The sequence below is a fragment of the Poecilia latipinna genome, unplaced genomic scaffold (genome assembly GCF_001443285.1).
Source record: "Poecilia latipinna isolate Pla-1442-1.1 unplaced genomic scaffold, P_latipinna-1.0 Scaffold3563, whole genome shotgun sequence".
Taxonomy (NCBI): Eukaryota; Metazoa; Chordata; class Actinopteri; order Cyprinodontiformes; family Poeciliidae; genus Poecilia; species Poecilia latipinna.
Window position 1 is genome coordinate 26,094 of NW_015116179.1, and position 12,932 is coordinate 39,025.

Consider the following 12,932-nt stretch of genomic DNA (forward strand, 5'->3'; position numbering starts at 1 on the left):
GATGCGGTTATGGAGCGCCCTCTGCTGGCTGGATAAACCACTAACAGCCCCTGTTCTCTACTGTAGAAGCGAAATAAGCTTCATTAATGACAGAAAACGAGAAAACTAACAGCATTATTTACCAGTTATTGGCTTTAAATAGCATTTTTAGTACTGATAATCCAAAAACATAGCAATATATGTGTAAAAAATTTAAGCGCACCACTTACTGAATTTGCCAATTACAATTTTTAATACTAATTTATATGCAAATAAAAATATTTTTACATGCATTTTATACAAATTTTTTAATATTTACATTGATTGAATGTGTAATTTATTAAATTACATATTTAATAAATATTTCCTTTATTAAATATTTATGAATACATATTTTTTTATTAAGTTTATTTAATACGGACAGACACAATAACATAAACAAACTGAATAAAACAGCAGCCTGATGCCTGTGAATAAAACAGCTGTGTTCTTGTATAATGGCGCTAATAGCATGATCTAATTTGCAGCACTTATCCCTAGATGGGCTGTTATAAACAGTATACCTATATAATTAAGAAATAGAATAGCAATAAGAAAATAAAATGAAGAAAGGTGACATTAACCTGTAAAATATTCAGGACAGCATTAAATACAAAAAAACCTAACAAATATTTTGCATATTATTTTATTGTCTATAATAATTTCTAGTCAAATAACATTAGCAACATTTAATAACAAGTAATGACTACATTTTAAGAAAATGTCTTATTTTAAGATTATGCATTACTGTATTTTAATAAAAATATTTTTAGCAATACCTGTACAATATTAATTATTTTACTTTTCCAAAAGCCTATTTTTCATATTAAATTGTAACTTCTAACTGTTTTTGTTCTCCAAGCAAGCAGTATAGTTGACAAATGTATTCTATATGTGGGGTGCAGACACAGAGAGACCGACAGGTGGAGCCAAAGAGCCAATTTTCAAGTCAAATACAAATGATTAAAGTATCAATACCTGGTAAGGTCTCTCAGAAAAAAAGACTTTCCACATTTGAAAGTCTGAATAAAGAATAATATGATATTTCTGAAGCCTCAAAGAGGATTAAAGGCAAGCAAACATGATTAGGTTTTAATAAAATATAAAATGCACAATTGTTTAATCATTTTTCTATTTTAGGTCCATAATTATTTCAATTCTCAAAGGAAATAAGTGATAGAGAGCAGACGTTTTGCATACTCAGCATGAATCCTTTAAATGACCGCCTGTTAAAATCGCATTATGCTTAATGCAACATAAAGGACTGGGTGTGTTATCATAGAAAATAATCAGCTCTTAGCAGTGTTATCACATTACTAGAGGAGCCTGAACATTTCTGCATCCAGGGAAGTAAAAATGCTTGAGATTTAAATGACTGAAGATTAAATCTGCATTAGCCCCCGAATAAAGCCTGGAGAGAAAAGAGAAACTACTTGCAGCAAATTGAGCTCCAAAAATAGATGGTGAGAGGAAAAAGTTGGTTTAAAATTCACTTATTTGATGTGAAGCAAAGTTTAGAGTAATTTCTGTTTGGAAATCTACATATTTATCTACAGATAAATATGTTGATTTCCATATTTATCTGCATATGGAAAAAACATAGTTCCTGTTTTAGTTTTTAAAAAATCTTTATACTTTTATTTTACCAGTTTTCATAATCCACACATATACTTATTTATTTCCAAAAATATATATTTATAAAATGCTATTATCTCATGCATTTAATTCTTCCTCCCTTATATATTTCCTATCAATTTTGACAGGATCAGTCTTCCATATAATTTGCCCTGATGCTCATTAGAAAAAAAGGTATCTCTGAGGGAAACAGAGGTTTTATTGACTTAATAAAAACATAAACAATCATTCACAGCAGAGCAAAATTTTATTATTGGAGCAGTGAGATGTTTGTATGGACGACTGATATGAAAATACATTAATGTGGAAATAAATCATTTAAACATATATTCCCAAATATATTTACTGATAAACAATTTTATTTCCCCATACATTTAATTATTCCTCCTTCAGTCTTTGACAGGATCAGCCCTCCATATCAGAATCTCCAAGAAGTAAAATGTGGATTTGGGAGAGAAAAAAGAGCTTTCTGATGGCAGCCAAGGTTTTACCAACTTTATACAAACATGAACAGTCATTCACAATAAAACAATCACTGAACAATGACTCTGAGCATCAGAAAAGTATGACGCCTGTGTAACTGAGAAGGGGCTGAGTGTTCCCAGAAGGAGTCGTTGACCTCCGATGATTTACTTCCCTGCTTTTAAACCTGCAGTGAACTGAGGCATTTCAGTCAAATCTGAAGCTGAAACTGTCATGTGTTGAGGGTTGAAGTGGTGAGGAGAGACGCTGAGAACCCAGGTATGGTGAAGATAATGATTTTTAATGAAGACGACGCTTGGAGTAGTCCATACAGGCAGCACGGCAGAGACTAGCACACAGCTAAGTACCGGTAGCAACTGATTAACGGAACTAACATGCAAGCAAACACAATCCGGGACTTAGCAGTACGACCGGAGAGCGATACAAGTATGACAAACAAAGACAAGGACCCGACGAAGAACACAGAGACAGGCGAGTTTAAATACACATGGAGGGAAATCAGGTAAGAAGACACACCTGGGGGACAATCAACGGGGAGGACAGGACAGAGACTCACAGGAAACAGGGCTGAACACAGAAAACTCAAAAATAAACACACAAAAACACGGATCCTGACAGAAACGACCTCCAACCACATATCGTATTTTCTTTGAGGGCGGCTGTTCTGTCCTGAGAGGTGCAGTTAAACCCCATCAAACTTTAACCTGCGGATGCCATTAAAAGCTGCACTCCATCTTTGCTTTGGTGCTTCTTCAAAAAGCAGAAATGATTCTGAATTATGCAGGCGAGAGGTTCGGCCGGTGGGGCTGTAAATATTTTAAGAACGTAATGCGGCGTTACAGGCAATCCGTCAACATGCAGATTGTTTTTGATCAAACCAACATCCGTTAAGCGAGCGTTAGCATGAGCTTCTTCCTGCTTTCTGAAGAGGCTGAACAGACGTCAGCCATCGTTTCAGGGGAAGCAACAATTTGGAAGAAATAAACATCTGAGGGACACAAACAAACAAAGAGAATAACTGTACAGCTGAGTTATTATGGAAAACCAAATGAATTAAATTCTGATTATCATTTATTGACCCACATGCAGAAATCACTCAGACAAAACCAGATTTATTTACAGTTTTATTAGTGCAAATACACCTTTAAAGAGTTAATATTTTTGTCAATTATTTAAGAAAGTGAAACTTAAATATTAAATAGACTCACTACACAGGTAGTGGAATATTTCCAGACTATATTTCTAGAAGTTTAGCTGGTTATGGCTTACAGAAAATATAAACATTCGAGTATTATGTAACTGCAAATAGAAAAGGATGCTTTAAACTGGAAAGTGTGCTCATTTGCTTTAAATTTCATTTACTATACTGGTAGTTTCCAGGTAGGTCATGTACAGTTGGAACAGTGCAAATACATCTCAAAAAAATCAAAATATCATGAAAACGTTCAATATTTTATTTCAGAAAATGAAGCTGATATATTATATAGTCTCTCTACACACAATTTTGATGATTATGGCTCCAGAAAACCTAAAGTTGAGTCTCAGAAAATTAAACAATGACGGGTCAAAGGTCAGACAACACAACTCCAAGTGATTTGGTTTAGCTCTGAGAGAAACGTTTTACAGTTATGAAGCTGGGGTTTGTTTTTCAAGCCAAACCACCTTAGAATGTTTTACTACATGAAACACAACCTAAAGTACAGAGCAAAACCCTCCTTAGCGTCATAAAAAATATGATTCAGTAAAGTTTGTGAGGCAGAAATGTCACTGGAACCATTTCAACCGGATCGTTAATCTGGTTGTTTTTATGATATTTCCTGAATTAAGCTGCAGGTGCTTGTGGAGCAGCCTGACCCGAGGCTCCATCTGACCCAGAGATTTTGTCGATACGTTCCTTCTCAAGGTTTGGATGAATAATGAATCAAAGACAAGATGTTACTTAAGATCTGCTTCAAACAGCGCCAGCCAATCACCAGCTGACATGTTTTGGGGCAGCGTTATTGATCGCCTTCAGCGCCGACTGCTCCCACATTGACCTAAAAAAAAAAAAAAAAAGTCCAGCCGGTCTGGATCGCCGGGGAAAAGTGCAACTTCAGGTTAGAGGTTTTCTGCTTTTAGCTGTTTACTTTTCTTATTTCTGTGAAGCGAATCGTCGCTCTGGTGATTCATCACATCACGAGTTGGACCTTTGCTGCTGTGAGTTTCCTTTTTCAGAAGCGCAGGGAGGTTCGCTGGGATCGTTTTGGGTTCCTCCCATCACTGCCCTCCTCCTCTGCTCCTCCTGCACTGCAGACAAAAACAGCTTCCTTCTCAGAGAAATCAGCATAAACATTTATTTGCTGTGCTCATGTGCACAGATAAAATGTTTTAAGTAAATGCTCCAAACTTATTCATTTTTTTTTTAGTGTGACTTGATTTTCTTCATCAGAATAATTAGCAAGAATCGAACAGACAAATAAAATGCTTCACTGTCAGCAGAGGTTTGAAATGAAGAGGAACGTTTGTCTAAAAATAATCTCCAGTAAACACCAAATGAGTCAGCACAAACTTTCTGAATACACTGGAGCTCTTTTAAACAACTTTAATTTTAATGTTGGAGTTTCTTAAGAACACAAACCTAGAAGAAAAACATCACGAGTTTAGATATTTTTACATGTTTACTACTTAATGTCGCTGTGTGACATGTAATGAGACGTGTTGCTGACAACAGGAAACACATCCACAGTGGGACGCGACATCTTTGCTGAAATGTTTCTGTCCTGATGAGGGTTTTTCCTGGTGACAGCAGCCGGATCCGCAGGGAACACGGCTTTCTGAACACAGTTAGAGGATGTGAGCAATGGGATGAAAAGCTCAGACAGGAAAACGACCGTCTTTTCCTGTTCCTGCTCCAGCTGACTCAGGATGTTTTAAGGTCGTGTGCTGCAGCTTCTGTGGCTCGATACTGATCGCAGAAAGCTCTAAATCCATAACTAAATCTTTTAAAAAGCTCTTTCTCCAAGCAAACTTTGTGATCTTTTACAATTGTTTTTTTCTGATCATCTTTGAAGGCTTTTCTTTAGACTTTTACCATTTTTTAAAACTAATTTTTGAATAAAGTTGATAGCGTTCGAGGGCCACTGTAGATAGAAAAAAAAGAGTAAGTTTCCAGCAAAAAAATTCAGAAAATTTGAGAGTGATCTCAGGAATTTCCTGGATGAAGTAAGAAAATTTTTTATCCAGAACATTTCTGAGTTTTTGCAAGAGAAAAAACTCAGAAATTTTTACATTGAGATCTGAAATTTTCCAGAAAAAAAGAACTTTTCTGAATTTGAAGTTAAAAATTTGCTATAAAAAAGTTTTTAGATTAATATCAGAAATGCTCTAGAAAGAAACACGGAAATTTCTGAATTTCAAAAGTTTAAAATTTTGTGACTTTTGGAAATTTTCTGAATCTCAAAATAAATATATAAAAAAATCAACTTTTGAAATTCAGAAATGTCCAAATTGTTTCTAGGAAATTTCTTAAATTAATCTGATTATTTCTGAGTTTTCCTCAAGCAAATTTCAGCTTTTCAGACTTACTTATGTTCTTATTTTATTTTATTTTGTTTTTTTTCCAGAAAATTTGACATTTGAAGCTCAGAAATTTCAGAGTTTTTTTCTGTTAAATTTCTTAAATTATTTTTTAGAATTTCTGGGGGGTTTTGACAGAAATTTGCTCCTCATTTTTCCTATGTGCCTTAGCTCTAATATGCCGTTGTAAATAAGGTTTTTGCATTTTTCTTAATCTCTTTATGTCCTGATTACATGAAGTAAGCAAAGGTTTGCCTGATGAAGCTTTTCCCCTCCTTGTAGATGTAAAGACAAGGTGGAGAGACTTAATATCATTGATTTATTTCCCTATTTATTTACCAAATCATAGCTTGAGCCAGCTGAGGGAACCTTCGAAGGTTGTGACGTTGTTATAATTTTGAAGGAAACTCCAGAACTGGAAATGAAACACCCTGTAGGGGGAGGGCAGCCCTGTCAGAGAGAAAATAGCAGGTAAATTGTTTTCTGCGTTGTGAAAGGAAACATCTGCATTCGCCACAATACACATCCTCATCTGCAGGTCATAACTTGCATCACAGTGATTCAGTTTAGCTTCTATTCTTCCAGTTTACTGAGTGAATTAGTGGCCATAAAACACGAGAATAAAGGAAGTTTAGAGCAGTTTAACTTATGAAACGTGTCTGTCACCAGGCCATAAACTGGGTGTGTTTTTGACTGATTCAACTGAGTCAGACTTGCAGCTCCTTGAAAATGTTTCAGACTTCTTGTGTTTATACTCTGTGGTACAGTTCACTGCAAAAACACAAACTTTAACCAACTGTTTTTGGTCTTGTTTCTATTGCAAATATTTTAGTACACTTGAAATAAAACACAACTAACTTATAAGTAACTTTTCAGGAAGATACAGGAGCTTGTTTTAAGAAAAATAATTCCTGACTATTTATGGAAAAGTTCTAGGTTTATTGGCAGATTATTTAACTTATAACAAGATTTGACAACGTTGATTACAGCAGCAGTGTCTTCACAGGTCTGAGTAAGCTGATCCAGAATGTTGCTGCTGGTGTCCTGACTAAAACCAGGAAGTTAGAGCTCATCACCCAGTTCTACAGACCTTCACTGCTGCTGGTGTCCTGACTAAAACCAGGAAGTTAGACCTCATCACCCAGTTCTACAGTCCTTCACTGACTCCCTGTAGCTCAGAGAACAGAGTTTAAATCACTGGACGGCTCAGCAACACAAGATATTACAGATCTGCTGTGTTGTATCAACCTTTCAGAACCTCTCTGGTCTCCTTGTTCTGGTTCTGGTCTGCATCCCCAGAACCAAACATGGAGAAGCAGCAGCATTCAGTTTTTTATATTCCTCTAATCTGGAACAAACTTCCAGAAAACTGAAAAACTACCTAAACACTGAGTTCCTTTTAGTCAAGGTTGAAGAGTTGCTTAATAACCTGGAAATGGATTAATTCAAGTCTTCGCCCCTATTCGACGGTGATTACTCTTTTTATGATGGTATTTATGTTTTTATCGTTTAAAGCACTTTCAGCCGCTGGGTTGCTGACATGTGATACAAAAATAAACTTGTCTTCTTCTCTGGTTAATATTCTCCTCCCCCGGCTGTTTGTTTACGTAGACGGCCGTATTCTGACGGGTCCGGTGATGGATTGAACTCTAACCTGTCAGACGTTCAAAGGTTGGGATGTTGATTTTGAACCAAACTCCACTTTAAACCTCTCCACAACTTTAAACTGGACCGGTCTCAATGATGCAATTTGTTCAGTAATGTTTTCCAACAAACTTCAGAACAGCTGTATTTATTTTATAATAACACAAATATTGTCTCTATTAACCCAATATTTGACTTCTGGAGGCATTTAGTTACGTGAGGTATCAGAATAAAGGGAACTGAATACTTTTTTATTACACACTTTTATTTGTTTAATATGTTTTTTTTTTAGTTTGTGGTTTAATGTGACAGAAATGTGGAAAAAAATCCAGTCCCTATGTGCTGATAGTCTGTCTTTTAATGCTAAAGACACTTTTATTTTAATTAACCAGGCAAGTTGATTGAGAAAAAAACCTCTAATTTTCAACATGTTCAAAAAAAATATTAAAACGCTACACAAGAGAATATCATAAAACAAAGAAATAAAACAACATATTCATGCTGACTAAACGTACTATGTTAATTATAAGTCAATAGTTTTGTACATTTAGTAAATTAAAAAGTTGGATAATTTGGTTATAACCGCATATTAAAGTTGAGATATTCCAGCTTTCTGTGTTTTTTGCTGTTGTGCAGAAATTTTCCCATTGTGAGACAATAAAGGATAATTCTATTCTATTCTATTCTATTCTATTCTATTCTATTCTATTCTATTCTATTCTATTCTCTGTCCTGCTTTGTGAAATTTGTTTTTCCACCAGTAGACGTCGCTGCTTCTCTTTAAAAACATACAATTTAATGATAATCAACGTCTCATAAAGTGAACGTTCTCACTTGATGTTCATTGAATTAAAGAACTGGTATAACTATATAAAAGGATAATAAGAGTTATAAACCATAGATCACGTTATTGTTCCTCTACTGTTGCCTTTCCTTTCCTTATTTCGGGTTTTGCTCGTGTTCTGGTCCCACCTCTCGGTTCCAATTATCTCAGGGGGCGGGGCATACCTCCAGGCGCTCACTTCTGATTGGCTGACGCGGCTGTCCCTCTCTGGCTCGTCCTGTATCCTCTTGTTGGACAACAGAGTCAACAGCAGAAGTCAGAAAGTCAAATTTGTGTAAGTGAGGAGGGGGGACTTCAGACACAAATGTGGACTTACCCGCTGTTTCTGCGTCTTATCCCAGCCATCCAGAACCAGGGAGTGAAAACAGCGCTGGTTAGTAGTTTCTGCGGCGTCTAGTTGAAGTTTTTTTGCGTTTCTAAAGGAGGTTAATTGGACTTGCGGACTTGTTGGCTCCTCTCTCCGGTTGTTTGGCGCGCCGTTGCAGCGCAGCTCGTCTGCGCACCTGAATCCGTCACCATGACCTCAGCGCATCTCCGCTTCTGAAAAACTACCATGCTGGCATCGGTAAGGGGCGACACCTCCTGCTGTGGCGACCCACGGTGAGTGCGCTCGTTCCCCGCCTGTGGAATGGCCGGAGTCCAGGTGTCTGCAGCAGCGGAGAGCCGATGTGGCCGCCCGCAGGAGCCAGCCGGGATCTGAGAGAGCGCACCAGACTGGGATGCGAGAAGAGAGAGCCTGAGCACAGAGGGACGAACTCCGGCTTGTTTTACCTGGACCTGGGCCGCCCGGAGCCATGGCCTCTCAGATGGTGTGCGGACTGATCTTTAGGCTGCTGCTGCCCATTTGTCTCGCAGCTGGTGAGTTTAACCTCTATTGCATCACCAGAGGTGGCTGGAGTACCCAAAAGTTGTACTCGAGTTAGAGTGGCACTGGTTTAACAGGCTTTTACTCAACCAGAAGTAAAAAAGTAGCCATCCAAAAAATACTCAAGGAAGAGGAAGAAAACCCGGATTTGGTAAAAAGTCTACTGAAGTACTGAGTAACTGATCAAATAATCAATCATTTCAGGTTTAAAACATTACCTCTAATGTGAAATTAAGTGGTATTTTAAGGACGAAAATCGCAATAATTCATATAAGTAACAGAAAATAACAAAGTCAGGCAAAAGAAAATGCTTCCAAATCAGTTTCTTTCAATGAAAAACTTATAAAACTTTTCACAAAAACTGCAGGTGTGTGTCTGTTTGGTGAATTTTTGATTAAAACATGTTTGTTTTTCATTCAGTGGGTAGAAAATCCAGAAATTTTACTCAAGTAAGAGTAGAAATATTTCAAATAAGTTAGTCAAGTATGTAATTGAGTAAATGTAACTAGTTACTACCCAACTCTGAGTAAAAGTAAAAAGTAGCCGTACAAGAAATTACTCGAGTAAGATAAAAACAGTATTTGGTAAAAAGGCGACTCGAGTACTGAGTATTTGATCAAATGATCAATGATTTCATATTTAAAAAGTACACAATCAGATGGATCAAAATATAAATTTTAATGGAAATTTTGGTATATTAAAGATCAAACTGAAAGTAATTCATATAAACGTCATTATAAAATAAACAATTATATATAAAATAAACAAAATAAACAAAATACATTTTTCCAAATTAGTTTCTTTCAGTAAAAAACTTATAAAACTTTAACAAAAGCTACAGGTGTGTGTCTGAGTACGGTGATTTTTTTGGTTAAAACATGTTTGTTTTTCATTCAGTAGGTAGAAAATCCAGAAATTTTACTAAAGTAAGAGCAGAAATGCTTCATAATAAAGTTATTCAAGTAAAAGTAAAAGGTACAGCATAATAAAAATACTCCTAAAGTGAATGTAACTGAGTAAACGGTCAGATGTCATTAGAAATATGAATCAACTCAAGATGCTGCCGCTACTCATATTGGGCTTTCATAGCAGCCTTACTTTGTTATGAAAGTTATTCTAATGCATAAATATGGTTGACTGGACATGGAAGTGGAAAAGCAGTGAAATCTTCATATGGGTGTCCAGACTGAGCCGCTAACAATTTCAGAGACAGACGGCAAAAAAAAAATAAAATAAAATATTGAAGACATGCATCTATGTCTTCAATCAAGATGTAAAACCAAATAAATGAATACATAAATTTGTAGAATTGAAATAAAAATGTATTTAAAGACATTTATTAATGTTTTAATGTTAATTTTATTAGTTTATTTAGTTTTTGTTTTTCTGTGATCTGAACATGGTTCTCTGTGGTGGCCAACATTTTTCCAGACGGGGCCATGGCCCCCCCATGACCTCCTCTTGGAGGCGCCACTGTGTTAAACAGAAACAAGTTAGGGAGTAAAAGAGAAATACTGCAGCTTTTCTAAGGAATTTGTGCATGAAATCACTGGCTTCAAGTCTTCCTCAATGCAACTGGATCTTCCTCTGAAACCAAATTCTCACTTATACTTGAAATAGAAAGTTTATTGGGCTGATGTTGTCCCAGTTTGCAGCTTTTCATAAATGTTGCATTTTAAAACAAAGCTGCCTTCACAGTAACGTCTGACTGGTAGTCTGTTCATTTTCTGAGCAGATAAACTTGTCTGGAATTTTTTATAGTAGATTTTTAGACACTTTATTGTTTAAGTCGCAACAATTTGTTGAAATTTGACCAGAAATTTTACAGGGCCACTGAAAATATATCCTGGGGCGCTTGGTCCCAGTAAAATGGCTCTGGCAGCACTGGTTATGAAACCTTTAAAGACTAAATAAACTGCTGTTAAACCAACGTGGCCACGTATTTTACAGTTTTCTCACTCGGTTCAGACTCCTTCAGTGTTTTGCTGTCAACTTATGGGAGCCTCTGTGGGTTTTACCAATGAAAGTTTCAAGAAAATCATCAAAAATACAGAAAGCTAACGTTAAAATAAGGCTCCTGGACCGAATCTGTTTATTTTGAACATCCAAATATTTTAAAGTAATTTGTTTACTTTAATTACGATGTCACCAGGTGTCTGAACCCATCCAAGCACTGAACAGACCCTTAGGACAGATAAATGTGTGGATGTGCCATAACTTTCTCCAGCTGAACAGAAACAAAACCAAAGTTATCATTTTTTAACCTAAAGAGGAACGATCAAGAATAAGCAGCTTCAGTTATTACAGCTTGAAACTAGTGATCAGACCTGAACCTTCAGAGCCACATAAAAAAGGTTACAAAGTTGGCCTTCTATCACCTGAAGAACATTTCCAGGAATAGAGGACTAATGTCTCAGAAAGATCTAGAGAAACTCATCCATGTGTTCATCTTTAGTCACATTGATTACAGCAGCAGCGTCTTCACAGGTCGGCCTAAAAGATCCAGAAGCTGCTGCTGGCGTTCTGACTAAAACCAGGAAGTTAGATCACATCAGCCCAGTTCTAAAGTCCCTCAGAGAACAGACTTTAAAATACTGTTAGTTTATAAATCACTGAATGGCTTAGCACCATAATACATTGAAGATCTGCTGTGGTCATAGCAACCTTCCAAAACCTCTTTATCTATTAATTATTCTGATGGTTAATCAAACAATCATCAGATTTTTAATTTAAATTTAACTTTGTTTATATATATATATATATATATATATATATATATATATATATATATATATATATATATATATATATATACACAATGTTAGAAACACATTGAAAGATGAAAATTATTGAATAAATTTCAATAACATTTGAGGAGTTTTGGTCAAAACATATTTACAGACAAAATATGCAAAATATGCGTATTTTTTTTTATTATTGGGCTGAATACTTAAATCAGGCCTGTCACAATAAGCAATAAACTAATTAATCACATGATTTACTGACTCAATGATTTTCATTTGTTTGATTTATCGTTTTTCTCTCTCTTTCTATGAAAACTGGTCTCAGCCTGGTGCAAAATGTAAAGTTTATTTATCTTTGAGAAAGTGTTCTTGCATTATTCTTCCATTATTATCATAATATTACCTGAAAATTGTCTCAAAACAACATTATCGTTTATCGTAATAAGTTCTGAGACAATTTATCATCTGGGAAAATTTGTTATCAAGACAGGCCTAATTACGTTAATGATTGATTGATTACTAAGTTAGTTGACAGTTATCTTAATTGATTAATCGTGATTAATCGTCACTTGCCTTCACTCATTTGCCAGTCAGTGATGGTAAACAGAGTCCAGTGGGTTTTCCTTACAAAACGGGCTTTTTAGTAGCTGTCCACTGTACTTTCATGTACACTGTACTTTCATGTACTCAGTACATGATATTTCATGTACTGAGTACATGAAATATCACCAATTTATACATGAATTTAGCATCTCAGTTGCATCTGTTCTCACTCTGTGAGGCATCACCGCGGGTCACTCTGGACACATGAGTGCAGTTAGTTCAGTTTTTAAGAGCGTTTTTTGAGTTTGACCTCAGGACGCTGGAGGGTCATCTCTCAGGATCGCCCCCCGCCAAAACAGACAGTGCTGCCACAAAAACCAGCGGCCCTCAGTTGCAGGCGCTCACTTCAGCTTTCACCTGGAAGGAAGAAAAAGAAAGAAAAACGTGTATCTGAGTGTAGATGGTTGCACAATCCTGCAGAACTCTGCTAGAACCGCCTCATTTAAGGATAAAATCATACTATATTGTTCTGTTGCAAAAGGTTTTGCACAAAATTAATGACAGTTGTCAGATGCTGCTGACTTAATCTGCTGTTCTAAAA

General features: G+C 36.0%; 1 long non-coding RNA gene across 1 annotated transcript; it reads right to left on the reverse strand.

Moving 5' to 3' along the window:
• Positions 1-3,580: 3,580 nt before the first annotated feature.
• Positions 3,581-9,033, reverse strand: LOC106941241 (uncharacterized). Its single transcript, XR_001423312.1, has 3 exons — positions 8,496-9,033; positions 8,344-8,405; positions 3,581-4,422 (listed from the first exon to the last, which is right to left on the reverse strand). It is a non-coding gene; the product is annotated as an uncharacterized LOC106941241 (long non-coding RNA).
• Between the last annotated feature and the right edge of the window lie 3,899 nt (positions 9,034-12,932).